At 42.2% G+C, this 15,384-nt stretch overlaps 1 pseudogene; it reads left to right on the plus strand.

The window, feature by feature from the left end:
* Positions 1 to 6,268: 6,268 nt before the first annotated feature.
* On the plus strand, positions 6,269 to 14,914 carry LOC148034846 (alcohol dehydrogenase class-3 pseudogene; annotated as a pseudogene).
* Positions 14,915 to 15,384: the final 470 nt, after the last annotated feature.

A 15,384-nucleotide genomic window follows, 5' to 3' on the forward strand; every position in this document is an offset into this window, starting at 1 on the left:
GATGGGTGTTGGATGAGATGACATCTTTACTTATCTTATTATACTTATGTGCATTTGTATTTTGTTATTTTTTCTTGTTCTCCCCTGACTAAGGGCACATTCACCTTTAAGTGGAAGGTTATTAGGGGTAAATGTGCTTGTGCCTAGCCACACATGTGTTAGTTAAACTGACAATAATTGCACTGTGTATTAGTTACCGACACACTTGTACATTGTAGGTGGAAAAATGCCCATCAGTGCCACTTTATTATATATTCGTTCAGTGACATTTGAATAAAGGGAAGGCCACGATCACACATTGTGACTATTGGAGTTCCCATATATTCTCTCTCTCTCTCTCTCTCTCTCTCTCTCTCTCTCTCTCTCTCTCTCTCTCTCTCTCTCTCTCTTGCTCCTTCCATCATATCTCTTGCTTCCACTTCATTGCTCACTCCTTTCAGAAAATGTAAAAAATTGAAGAGTATGTGGCTATAAGAGATGACACATTATGTAAGATAATGCATATTGGCAATGTTCCCTTGGTGACTAGAGATAAGAAATAAAATAGACTTGGGGATGTTTTATATGTACCTAATATCACTAAAAATTTGGCTTCAATTGGTCAAATGGTTTATTAAGGGTTGCAAATAAGGTTTAACAAGTGTGTTTGCTTCATTGAGAAATTCAAGAATGGAAAAGCTAGCAAACTCATAGCTTGTGGTGAAAAGAAAGATAGGTTATTTGCTTTGGATGCAAGAACCCCCATCATACATAGTTCTATGTATGTTGAGGTTGGGCATGGACAAGATAAATATGTCAACTATTGCATAGAAGAATCAAAAATGTGAATTTGCAAATTCTTAAATAGATGCAATCCAGATAGGTTGCTCATGGGCTTCCATAGTTTGGTCATGTAAATTATGATCATGTATGTTAGGCTTATCAATTTGGCAAGTAGTCCAAACTCCTACTTTTGAAGAGGGGGAGAATGAGTAGTTATCCTTTGGAAATGGTACACTCGCACATTTGGTTGTAATTGTTCCTAAATGAGAGCATTGAAAGCAAGTGATTGTAATACATTGAAAATTTCTTACAAAAGAAAAAGATGATAGAAGTTCACATTCTCTATGCCATTCCGACAACATCAATCTGTAGCTTGACATTCTGATCAAGAGGTGTCTCCATAGGCTTGCATTCAGCCATACCATACTTCTGTAACATGTCATGAGCATACTGCTTCTATAGTAGCCATATACCTTGAGGCATAGAGACTACCTCAATCCTAAGAAAAAAATTTAGTTCACCAAGGTCTTTAACTCTGAATTCAGCCTCTAAACATGATTTAATTTTCGCAATGCCCTCTTCATCATCTCCAATGATGATAAGATCATCTATATAAACCACTAGAAATATACTAGAGTTTAATCTCATATAGTGTGCTAGAGTTCAATCTCATATACAAAGGTTGCAACACAATAAGGAGAAAGTCGTAACTATGATGTTATATTACTATTAATCTCAGTTCGAGATGGGAGAAATATGAAGCAAAAAGTGGAAAAAGAACACAAAAAGAGCAAAAGCATAGAGGCGGCCCCTAAAAGCTAAGTTGAGGCAAAAGCACAATTTTAAATAGAAGGCACCTCAAAAAACTCTAAAAACTCTTGTAAAAGAGCGCCAGGCCCTCTCCGTTTCCATTTGTAAAAGAATCGATGGGTGTAGGCTTAAGGCATGAGGCAAGAAAAGGGAAATAGGAAAAATGACTTGCCACAAAGGTCGGCCATGTAAAAAGGAATGGGTAGGAAGTTGGGGCTTTTGATCTTTGATACAAGTATTTTGGTTATTTTGGTTGTTTAATTATTGGGAAATAAGGGGAGATCATTTCAGTTATTTGCTTTTGATTCTTGTTGCAATCAACGTAGGTTAGGATTAAGAAATCAGATTGAAGAGGCATAGGATTTACTGCTATAAAATAGGGTAAAACAGGCACAAACACTACAACACAAACGAGACATAGACGTGCAAAGTCAGGCGCGTCTATCATCACGTTTGTATGTGCGTGTAAAAGAGCGTGTAAATAGACGCAAATTTTACGTCTATATATCTGTGCAAATAGACGCGAATATAGACGCGTTTTCAGACGCGTCACTACAACAAGCAGCAGTTATAGATGCGCACACAGACGTGCACTAAAATTTTTTAAAAAATTAAAAAATATAGACGTAATTGCGCATCCATATTTGCATCTAATTTGTAGGTGAAATCGCATCTATGTGTGCATGTATATGCGCATCTATAAGCGCGTGTATATGCACATCTATAAGTGCGTTTAACTGTGCGTATATAAGCGCGTCTATAAGCAATTTGTGCTCTATATACACGCGCTTATAGATGCGTGCACAGACACGCACTAAAAGTTTTAAAAAAATTAAAAAATATTGCCGGTGTGTCATTCTTTTCAAAGTAGTCCCGTCTTGCGTTTCTTTTGGGTTTTTTGATAGGCGCACGACACAAAGAGAGGAGAAAGGAAGAGGCAAAGAAGAAAGGGTAAAGAGAGGAGGAAGCAAAAGGCAAAGAGAAAGGAGAGAGAGGAGAAGGAGTTTGTAGCCCTGTCGCCGCCCATCACAACACCGATTCAAGGTGAGTCCTTCTTCTTGTCTCTCTTACTCACTCACTCTCTCTCTCTCTCTCTCTCTCTCCTCTCCCTCCCTCCCTCCCTCCCTCCCCCCTCCCTCTCTCTCTCTTTCTCTCTCTATCTTTGCTTTGAGTTGTATTTTGCTACCTTCTTAGCTTTTGGTATGTTTGTTGTGAGATGAGGAGAATAGCCAAAGAGCAAGGAGATGGAGGAGAAGAAGGAGTTTGTAGTTGTGTCGCTGCCCATCACAACAAATATTCAAGGTGAGTCCTTCTTCTTTTCTCTCTCTCTCTCTCTCTCTCCTCTCTCTCTCTCTCTCTCTCTCTCTCTCTCTCTCTCTGTGTTTACTCTGAGTTGTATTTTGGTTCCTTCTTAGCTTTGGGTATGTTAGTTGTTGCTTGCTTTTCCTAGTTTTATTTTGTGCTTCACTACTAATTCGCGTCTACAAGCACGTCTGATATACAGAGTAGACGCTCTCGTAGACGCATAAGTGTTGAAGATCCATAAAACCTCCTAGGTTTTTCTTAGTTTTGTGGACCTCGCGCGTGTAAGAGCATGTCTGATCCACAGAGTAGGCGCACCTATAGACGCGCTCGCATTAAACAACCACATCTCCTTTGAGGTTTTTTTTCATACACTATTTTCCGCGTCTATATTTGCGTCTAATTTGCAGGTGAAATCGCATCTATGTGCGCATGTACATGCGCATGTATATGCACGTGTATATGCGCATATATGTGCGCATGTACATGCGCATGTATATGCACGTGTATATGCGCATATATGTGCGCATGTATATGCGCATCTATAAGTGCGTCTACAGGAGCATCTATGTTTGGGTGTATATGCGCGTCTATATGCACGTGTAGTTTTCACTATAAGCGCGCTTGTAGATGCGAAATTTTAGATGTGCTAGTAGACGCGGTGTTGTATTGCTGCGCATTCGAGGTGTGAAAACCACCCAAAAGTTGTGCATGAGATTTGTTACTTTATACATACTTTGACGTAGACGTTGTGCTTTGCTAATTTTACAGAAGAGACAAGCGCTGTTTGGGATTGAATCTGATATTTGGTATAAACAAATTAGAAAGAGAATGGGTTCTAGATCTGTAATGAGTATGGTTTTTCCGAGCTTCACAAGTTGTTTGCTTATGTTGAAGATGCAAATGGTATCGACAAGGGAGTTTAAGAAGACTAGTGAATTTTCAGATGAACATGAGGCTCATGTGTTGTCCTTGATCATGGAACCACTGCTTGTCTAAAATCCATTAGCACTATTGCTCGTGTACTTAGCTGAGTGGACTTTACAGAACAGAAAGGTTTGAACCTTTGGCATGCATTCAATATGCTTACACACACATGTGATGCTGAAATTGTGCTTTTCTTCTGAGTGGGAACACTTTCGATTGAGGTTCTTTGGCATTACAGCCCGTGGCTACTTTGGGGCTACTCTTCCTTGGTGCTTTTCTGATTCTAGAGGGAAGCTAATTTGAGAGGAAACAAAAGGGGAAAAGAAAACACGAAAGAAAGAGGAAAAAGAGGGGATTTTTGAAAAGCGAAAGAAGGAGGGAAAAGGAAGCGTATGGGACAGAAAAAGAAGGGGAAGCTAATCTGGGAGAAAGGAAAGGGGAACAGAGCATTGGGAGATCTACGAGGAGTTCGCAGAAGAGGGGATATTCTTGCTGGTTATCACTATGACCTTAACTTCCTTACTATTCATGGTCGATGCAGATTTCCGGGCCTTTTCATCTGGACAAAAAAATGGGCAGAAACTGGAAGTCAGTGTGCCTCCTGGTTGCCCTCTCATTCAAGCTGGCAAGCAGATTGAATGGCTTACTGGAGGCGTTTGCATGGCTGGGATGCATGAGGTGGTTGTGAGCAAGAGGACGCTGTCTGCAGTTCAATCTGCTGCCCAACCTGGTAGAAGCTTATGGAGGGTCTCATCAACGGTTTTTGGGCTTATTGCATCAGATGCTATTCTACAACCTTTGGGTCATTTTGCTGATACAACAGATGCACACAAATATCCGGCAATATGTGCTGGTGATTATGTAAAGGCAGAGCTTGCACTAATTAATTTAAAAGCAAGGTGAAAATTTACTGAAGAGGTGAGTAGAAAAACAAAGGCAACAACGATGGCGCTTCTGATGAAAAGAAGGATGCAGAGCCGTTTAAGAAGTCGATGACGATGATGGTGAGAAGTCTGAGCATACTAACAATAGAAGGAGAGAGATTCATGAATACGAGGATGATCAGGGAGCTTCCTTCGTCTGATAAAGACGCTGTAGAACTCCTGTGATCCTGTCCTTGAGATTGGCTCCTCCAATTTTTGGGATATCTTTGGGTGATTGAGAAGGAGGGAATGAGAGAAACAGTGCATTCGAGGACTGAAACAGAGGGGAGAAGAGGGATGGTACTCTGCTGCTTGAAGGGGAGGAATTACACTGAGGCGGAAGGAGTGAAGACGGCAGGCTATCGGCACGAGAGGAGTTGACTACAACTTTGAGTGCGTGGGGAATGTCAAACTGATGCGCTCTGCTCTTGAATGCTGTCATAAGGGATGGGGGACTTCTGTAATAGTAGGCGTGGCAGCTGCAGGCTAGGAGATATGCACCCGCCCTTTTCAACTTGTGACTGGGCGAGTTTGGAAAGGAACATCATTTGGTGGCTTTAAAAGCCGCTCACAAGTGCCAGTTTTGGTTGAGAAGTATTTAAACAAGAAGATAAAGGTTTAGGTGTTGTTAGGAACACTGCAAAGGTGGAGCCAAATCAATGATGCTTTTGAACTAATGCATACTGGACAGGTTTAGGTGCTGTTTGGAACACTGCAAAGGTGGAGCCTGGATCAATTGTTGCAATATTCGGTCTAGGAACTGTTGGCCTTGCGGTTGCAGAAGGTGCCAAAGCAGCTGAGACATGGATTGTGACCTTTAACGGCTGAAAGAACTGAAAGGCAACAGATGATAATCTAGGAACCGTAAGCCATCTCAATATCAATAAATAGTCATCATGATGGAACTTGAATCAGAAAATTATTCATGATCTTCCACTTTCTTATTCATCAATGAAGACCATACTCTTGGAAATTTTCTTTGAAATGTATATATGATCTATGTATTCGAGAGGCTACTCGGATTTCTTCATCTTGAATCTTAAAACTCTTATTGAAAGAAATAAAACAGAGTGCTGACATTATTTTCTCATCTTGTTTATTCATCTGTTCGATCTTTTATCCTGAAATTTATAAAGGTCTTCTGAAGACGCGACTTTGCTTTCACAATCCCTTCGACATCTTTGGTAAATTACACTGAGGCGGAAGGAGTGAAGACGGCAAGCTATCGGCACGAGAGGAGTTGACTACAACTTTGAGTGCGTGGGGAATGTCAAACTGATGCGCTCTGCTCTTGAATGCTGTCATAAGGGATGGGGGACTTCTATAATAGTAGGCGTGGCAGCTGCAGGCCAGGAGATATGCACCCGCCCTTTTCAACTTGTGACTGGGCGAGTTTGGAAAGGAACAGCATTTGGTGGCTTTAAAAGCCGCTCACAAGTGCCAGTTTTGGTTGAGAAGTATTTAAACAAGAAGATAAAGGTTTAGGTGCTGTTAGGAACACTGCAAAGGTGGAGCCAAATCAATGATGCTTTTGAACTAATGCATACTGGACAGGTTTAGGTGCTGTTTGGAACACTGCAAAGGTGGAGCCTGGATCAATTGTTGCAATATTCGGTCTAGGAACTGTTGGCCTTGCGGTTGCAGAAGGTGCCAAAGCAGCTGAGACATGGATTGTGACCTTTAACGGCTGAAAGAACTGAAAGGCAACAGATGATAATCTAGGAACCGTAAGCCATCTCAATATCAATAAATAGTCATCATGATGGAACTTGAATCAGAAAATTATTCATGATCTTCCACTTTCTTATTCATCAATGAAGACCATACTCTTGGAAATTTTCTTTGAAATGTATATATGATCTATGTATTCGAGAGGCTGCTCGGATTTCTTCATCTTGAATCTTGAAACTCTTATTGACAGAAATAAAACAGAGTCCTGACATTATTTTCTCATCTTGTTTATTCATCTGTTCGATCTTTTATCCTGAAATTTATCAAGGTCTTCTGAAGACGCGACTTTGCTTTCACAATCCCTTCGACATCTTTGGTGAACCCGACGTGAAAGCGTCGCAGAAATTTCAGGATGGGAGATACTTCAGCCTCTATTTCAGCTTCTTCTACAACGCCAGCCGCGGCTACTTCAGCTCCATCAATGACTGCTGCGTCAAGTACTTCAACGGAGGATCTAAAGCAGATTTTGCAGAATATGTCTATGTATATGCAGCTCCAAAATCAGCAAACACAATTGTATATGCAGCAGCAACAACAATTGCATCAACAGCAGTTGTCTCAGCAAAGGCAACTCTATTCGGAGCAGGAGAATGCAAACAGTGCGACTAAGGCTATTGAAGCAGTTGAGAGTGAGAAGAAGCTATTTGACGGGCGTAATGTTTCAGCATATTTGAAGACATATGAGATCAAGATGGGGTTTTTTGGAGTTCCTGCTGGACTTATGAGTAAGTACTTCCTTCGTCTTGTCACACCTGCTTTGAGGACAAAAGTGACTGATCTTTTTATTCAAAATACACATTGGCAAGATTTTAAGAAGGCCTTGAAAGAAGAATACTTCCTTGAGGACTTTGGTATGGCTACTCGGCGGTCATTCCGAGAGTGGGTCTACATGCCAAACAAAGGTCTCGCTGCTTCGGAGTTGATTCGAGAATTCGAAGAGAGGTATAGTCAGCTTGATGCCATTGAACAAAGAGCATTGGATGTTGAAAAAGTTGAGCTTTTCTTGCAAGCTGCAGATCCTGCTCTTCAAGAAGAATTGGGTGAGCTTCTTGAAGATCGCACGAAGCCTATGGGTCTTAAAACTGATTGGCAGGATGCTCAGGATGCAGTCTCGACTTTGACCAAGAGGAGGATATGGAAGACTCGCCTACAGAATGGTTCCATGACACCTACACCATCATCAGCTCCTATCCCTACTTCTATCCCTGTTATTTCTTCTCCTCCTCAGCCAGTTTCTTGGCCTATGCCAGTGCCTACTGTTACCACTCCACCTATTCCTCCTGTTCCACGACCGATGCCTACACCTTCTGCTCCAAAACCATCCCCTCCATCGGTGCCTACCTCTATTGATGACATAATCAAAGGCATCACAGATTTGACACTTGAGTCAGTCAAAGCGGAGTTAGTGGGAAAGTTGAAGGAGCAGTTTGCTTCAACTGTGCCTACTACTTCTTCTAGTGCTCCTACTGCACCTAGGAGTGCTCCTAGTGCACCTAGGAGAGATCGGAGATGTATTTGGTGTGATAGTACGGAGCATCAGCATTGCAGGGATTGTGACTCTTTCCAGGATGCAAGGAGGCAGAATTTGGTATATTGGGGGCAAGATGGTAAGATTTGGTTGACTGAGACAGGAGCTCCACTTGCTACCAACTTTGGTAAAGGTGGAATGAAGAAGTTAGTGGAGGACATGGCTGCGCGTACTTCTTATGTGACAGCTAGAGGTGATGCTTCTGCATATGGAGTACAGATTGAGAAGGGATCAGAGACTCAGTCAGCGCTATGGACTTATGCTATGGAGACTGCAAACAAGGGGAAAATTCAGCAAACTGTTTTGACTAGTGCAGGCTCTAGCATCAGATCAGAGATAGGTTGGGACTCGCCTGTTGACAGGTACTCTATTTATGCTTATTTGGCTAAATCTCATGGTGCAGATGTACTTGTTGAGGAGAAGCATAAGAGGGATGAAGAAAATCCAAGTGCAGCTAAGAAGACTAGAGGGGGTGAGTTTGTAACTCCACCTACTGCAGGACCGTCTTCAAGACCAGGGCCAGATCGACAGATGGAGGATGCTCAAAAGAGAGAAAAGAGGCAAGAGCCTAGAGAGAGAAAGCAGCCAGGATTCAGATTGATGTCCGATATTGAGACATCTACAGACATGAAGAAAATCTTTAATGATAAGATACTTGGTAGTGAGGTGACTTTCACTATTTCTGAGATTTTGGGCATCTCAAAAAGAGAGTTTCAGGATCAGTTTCAGGAGGTCTTGAAGAGGAAAAGACATGCATTGGCTACCACTGATACACAAGGAGTTTTGATTGGAGAGTTGGATGAGGATGATGATGAGGTTATGGTTGATAATGCTTCTGTTTTGCCGCAGGTAGAGAAGAGGGTTCAACCTATGCATTATGCTGAAATTGATGAGCCTGTTTTGATACCGCGTAGTCACTTTTCGCGGAGCCATTGGGCTAGGGCAACTACAGAAACGATGGTAAAGATTGGAGAGAAACATGTGCCTTATGTTGCATTGGTTGATCATGGTTCAGAGATTAATCTCATAGTTCGTGGAGTTTATGAAAGTAACAGATGGCCTATGGATGTAGAGCATGGGTGGCGTATGAGAGCCGCCAATAACACTGCAGGTGATTTGTATGCTGCCTGTCCTAGTGTCAGGGTTTCTATTGGTGATGTAGAGGAGGATTTTCATTTCTTTGTGCAGGATTCATGCTCTTATCCCATAATTCTTAGTCAGCCATTCATTACAGAGATGCGCATGGAAACAAAGGTCATGGATGATGGATCTGCTTATGCACGGATTCGCAGTAAAGATGGTATGAGAGCAGTTCAGTTTATGACTGTATGTGTGAACCATGTTAGAAACAGAGACACTCTCAGAGATGCACCCTTACCGACTGTGAGGGATTCGGGTTTTCATTAGGTACCGCCGTTTCGCGAGACGACGGTGGTACAGAGCAGAGGAGATTGGAGTTCTCGCCTCCTGGCAGCGGTGTTTTCTCCTCCGGTTTTGTTGGAATTTCAGCAAACAGTTCGATGAGTTATCAGAAGACTTCTAGATTGCCTAGAGCTGCCAGGCAGTATATATGCAGGAAGGAGAAAATTTTGAAAAATGCAGGAATTTTGGAAGATGATGAGCACATAGATGGGATGTATGACAGTGTGATTTGTGCAGATACGATGACAGAGATGGGAGATATGCTGAAAACTGATATGCTGAATTGCCATGGTAATGTATTAGTGCAATCCCTGGACATGTTTCATGAAATTGCAGATTTTGTGTCACAGATTGAGTCAGAGGCTGAGGTAACTCAGCAAAGAGTGTTAGAGCAGAGAGCTGAGAATAGTCAGCCATTGGAGTGCAGAATTGCTGATTTACAGCAAGGTTTATGTAATGCAGAAGAGCATAATGAAGCCAGGGTTGACACGAAATACAAAACTGTGGATAAGAAGGTGAAGCCGGTTGCTGTACCGCTTCCATCTGACAGTGATCAGCAAATAGAGAGGGCTGCTAAACAGCAAATTTTGAGGAATTCGGAGCATATTGGTCATAATTTTTCAGCAGAGACTCTTGCTGAATTGAAAATTGGAAATGGTGATTTCTTGTTACCCATAGAGAAGCAATGCTTTCAGGATATGCTTGAGCGTCATGGAAGGGGATTTGCTTTTTTGCCACATGAGATTGGATGTGTGAATCCTGATATTGTTGCTCCTATGGTCATTTTTACTATTCCTCATATCCCATGGAATCTCCGACCTATTCCAGTGCCTAAAGCACACTTGCCAAAGCTGATTGATTTATTGAATGAGAAAATCAGGATGGGAATCCTTGAGCCTTCATCTGCACCATACTCAAACAGGTGGTTTACAGTTCCAAAGAAGAATGGTACTCTTCGATTTATTCAGGACATGCAGCCAGTGAACAGAGTTACTATCAGGAATGTTGGTATAGGTCCAGTTGTGGATGAGTTTGCAGAGGCATTTGCTGGACGTGCCATCTATTCTTTGGGTGATTTGTATTCAGGATATGATCAGTTTCAGTTGGCTTTGGAAAGCAGGGACATAACCACCATGAGAACTCCTATTGGGCTTGTCAGGATGTGTACCTTGCCTCAAGGTGCCACTAATTCTGTTGCGCATATGATGAATGCCATGCATAAGGTCCTTCGTGATTACATACCTCAGCTTACTATGCCTTTCTTGGATGATGTGCCCATTAAGGGGTGTGCAGAAGAAGAGAAGAATGAGAGCCTAAATGAGCAGGGATGCAGATACTTTGTGGCTGATCATATTTCAGCATGTGAGAAGATTTTGGCCAGGTTAGAAGAAGTGAACTTGACACTTTCAGGGCAAAAATCTGTTTTTGGAGTGAATGAGGTTGTCATTGTTGGGCATATGTGTGGATATTATGGCAGGAAACCCTCACCTGATAAGGTGAATGCTATAGGCAAGATTGCAGAGTATTATTCTACCACTTCGGAGGTACGGAGATTCATTGGTGCTTGTGTGTTTTATATGATTTGGATACCTCATTTTGCACACATAGCAGATTGTTTGTATTTGCTGCTTCGAAAGGGGCAGAAATTCTATTGGGATGAGAGCCACACTAAAGCCATGCGGAAATTGAAGAAGTTATTGCAGAATGCTCCTACTCTCAGGAAAGCGGATTATAATTGTGATAGGCCTATTGTATTGACAGTTGACACTAGTCCAATTGGCATAGGTTGGGCTGTGGGTCAAGATGATGCAGATGGAAATAGGTATGCTATTCGGTTTGGGGCGAAGGTCCTAAACGAGAGACAGAGGAGATATCCGCAAATCAAGAGGGAGTTATTGGGGATTGTCACGGCTCTCAAATGTGACAAGGAGTACTTTATTGGAGCTTCAGTTGTGGTAGAGACAGATTGCTTGCCATTGATTGGCATGATCACGAGTTGCTCTACTCCGGATATAGCTATGTTGAGATGGATTCCATACATCAAGTCATTAAATCCGGAATTTAAACACATAGCAGGGAAGGATAATCCAGTGGCAGATATGTTGTCTAGAGCCAGATATGAGGATGAGGAGACTCTACTTGCAGAAGAGGATGATGCAGAAATTTCAGCCACTATGGTTGATCATGTTTGTCATGTCTATGATATTGTGGCTTTTTCAGAAGAACTTTATGTTGGAGATTGGTTGCAAATTGGCAGGTACCTTAGTACACTAAGCAAAAGAGATGAATGGACAGATGAAGAGTTCAAGAAGATCAGAAGGAAAGCCTATGGTTATTTTCTCAAGGACGGATTTCTTTGGAAGCATCCGAAGAAAAGAAGCGGATTACCTTTGCGGGTTGTCTGCGATAGAGAGACACAGTTACAGGTGATGAGGGAATTTCATGAGAGTCCTTGGGCTGGTCATAGAGGAGTATGGGCTACTTATGAGAAAATCAAGGAGAAATATTGGTGGAAAGGCATGTATAGAGATGTTTCTCACTTTGTTGAGACTTGCAGAGACTGCCAGATGTATTCAGTAGTGCGTCATAGAGATGAGCTTCATCCGACCTATCCGCTATGCATTCATTATAAGTGGGTAGTTGATTTGGTTACCATGCCTATGGGTCTATGGCAGATGAGATACATTGTTTTGGCTAGAGAGGATCTTACCAATCATGTTGAGGGCAGATCTTTGAGAACGAAGACCACTAGTGCAGTGTGTAAGTTCTTATTGGAGGAAATTTTCTGCACGTATGGTTGTGTGGGTAAGATCATTGCGGATCGTGGTGAATTGGATGCAGATGAAGCTAGGGAGTTTTTCTCTCAGCTAGGAATCAAATTGGCTCTAACCACAGCATACAATCCAGAGGGAAACGGAAAGAGTGAAAGAGGGCATCCGCCGATAGTGAAAGCATTAGCCAAAGCATGCAGAGGACGGATTGGAGAATGGCCAAGACTTCTACCATTTGCTTTATGGGTTGGTCGTACGACTCATAGTGTTACCACAGGATATATGCCTGCAGAGTTGATGTATGGTCAGAAACCTGTTATGCCGATTGAGACTTGTGCTTTGACTTGGTCAGTTTTACCTTGGCAGGAGGATTTGATGAGAGAGGAGCTCTTAGCTCTTCGGATTCGACAATTGGAGAGGAGACCTAAGGATATTCAGCTAGCTATTGACAGGTTGAAGGTTGCTAGACTAAGGAATAAGGACAGGTTTGACAGTAGGCATCGCTTGCGGTCAAGAGCAATAGAAGAGGGAGATTGGGTATTGGTGTTTGATAGCAGTCTTGAAAATCAGCATACTGCACTTCGGAAGATGGTGAAAAGATGGTTTGGGCCGTACATAGTCAGACATGTCTTTGATAATGCAACATATGAGCTGACAGAATTGGATGGGACAGTGCTTAGAGTGCCTATTGCTGGAAAAAGAATCAAGATTTTCAAGAAAAGAAATGATGAGGATTATGCATTAGAAGAATTTTCAAGAGAAGAGCAACCACAAGAAACTCCAATGCAAGAGACAGATGATATGACAGATAACCTTGTTGATTTACCGGAAATGCATAATGAAGAGATTGATCTGTTTGTAGATCTTGATGATAATGATCATGGGTAGTTGGCCCATCCAGAGGATGCGCAGGATTAGAGGGGGTGGATGTCGTATTGCTGCGCATTCGAGGTGTGAAAACCACCCAAAAGTTGTGCATGAGATTTGTTACTTTATACATACTTTGACGTAGATGTTGTGCTTTGCTATTTTTACAGAAGAGACAAGCGCTGTTTGGGATTGAATCTGATATTTGGTATAAACAAATTAGAAAGAGAATGGGTTCTAGATCTGTAATGAGTATGGTTTTTCCGAGCTTCACAAGTTGTTTGCTTATGCTGAAGATGCAAATGGTATCGACAAGGGAGTTTAAGAAGACTAGTGAATTTTCAGATGAACATGAGGCTCATGTGTTGTCCTTGATCATGGAACCACTGCTTGTCTAAAATCCATTAGCACTATTGCTCGTGTACTTAGCTGAGTGGACTTTACAGAACAGAAAGGTTTGAACCTTTGGCATGCATTCAATATGCTTACACACACATGTGATGCTGAAATTGTGCTTTTCTTCCGAGTGGGAACACTTTCGATTGAGGTTCTTTGGCATTACAGCCCGTGGCTACTTTGGGGCTACTCTTCCTTGGTGCTTTTCTGATTCTAGAGGGAAGCTAATTTGAGAGGAAACAAAAGGGGAAAAGAAAACACGAAAGAAAGAGGAAAAAGAGGGGATTTTTGAAAAGCGAAAGAAGGAGGGAAAAGGAAGCGTATGGGACAGAAAAAGAAGGGGAAGCTAATCTGGGAGAAAGGAAAGGGGAACAGAGCATTGGGAGATCTACGAGGAGTTCGCAGAAGAGGGGATATTCTTGCTGGTTATCACTATGACCTTAACTTCCTTACTATTCATGGTCGATGCAGATTTTCGGGCCTTTTCATCTGGACAAAAAAATGGGCAGAAACTGGAAGTCAGTGTGCCTCCTGGTTGCCCTCTCATTCAAGCTGGCAAGCAGATTGAATGGCTTACTGGAGGCGTTTGCATGGCTGGGATGCATGAGGTGGTTGTGAGTAAGAGGACGCTGTCTGCAGTTCAATCTGCTGCCCAAGCTGGTAGAAGCTTATGGAGGGTCTCATCAACGGTTTTTGGGCTTATTGCATCAGATGCTATTCTACAACCTTTGGGTCATTTTGCTGATACAGCAGATGCACACAAATATCCGGCAATATATGCTGGTGATTATGTAAAGGCAGAGCTTGCACTAATTAATTTAAAAGCAAGGTGAAAATTTACTGAAGAGGTGAGTAGAAAAACAAAGGCAACAACGATGGCGCTTCTGATGAAAAGAAGGATGCAGAGCCGTTTAAGAAGTCGATGACGATGATGGTGAGAAGTCTGAGCATACTGACAATAGAAGGAGAGAGATTCATGAATACGAGGATGATCAGGGAGCTTCCTTCGTCTGATAAAGACGCTGTAGAACTCCTGTGATCCTGTCCTTGAGATTGGCTCCTCAAATTTTTGGGATATCTTTGGGTGATTGAGAAGGAGGGAATGAGAGAAACAGTGCATTCGAGGACTGAAACAGAGGGGAGAAGAGGGATGGTACTCTGCTGCTTGAAGGGGAGGAATTACACTGAGGCGGAAGGAGTGAAGACGGTAGGCTATCGGCACGAGAGGAGTTGACTACAACTTTGAGTGCGTGGGGAATGTCAAACTGATGCGCTCTGCTCTTGAATGCTGTCATAAGGGATGGGGGACTTCTGTAATAGTAGGCGTGGCAGCTGCAGGCTAGGAGATATGCACCCGTCCTTTTCAACTTGTGACTGGGCGAGTTTGGAAAGGAACAGCATTTGGTGGCTTTAAAAGCCGCTCACAAGTGCCAGTTTTGGTTGAGAAGTATTTAAACAAGAAGATAAAGGTTTAGGTGCTGTTAGGAACACTGCAAAGGTGGAGCCAAATCAATGATGCTTTTGAACTAATGCATACTGGACAGGTTTAGGTGCTGTTTGGAACACTGCAAAGGTGGAGCCTGGATCAATTGTTGCAATATTCGGTCTAGGAACTGTTGGCCTTGCGGTTGCAGAAGGTGCCAAAGCAGCTGAGACATGGATTGTGACCTTTAACGGCTGAAAGAACTGAAAGGCAACAGATGATAATCTAGGAACCGTAAGCCATCTCAATATCAATAAATAGTCATCATCATGGAACTTGAACCAGAAAATTATTCATGATCTTCCACTTTCTTATTCATCAATGAAGACCATACTCTTGGAAATTTTCTTTGAAATGTATATATGATCTATGTATTCGAGAGGCTGCTCGGATTTCTTCATCTTGAATCTTGAAACTCTTATTGATAGAAATAAAACAGAGTGCTGACATTATTTTCTCATC

Source organism: Lygodium microphyllum, chromosome 6, assembly GCF_053477565.2.
Source record: "Lygodium microphyllum isolate KBCC chromosome 6, Lygodium_microphyllum_v1.1.10, whole genome shotgun sequence".
In the NCBI taxonomy this organism is placed as follows: domain Eukaryota; kingdom Viridiplantae; phylum Streptophyta; class Polypodiopsida; order Schizaeales; family Lygodiaceae; genus Lygodium; species Lygodium microphyllum.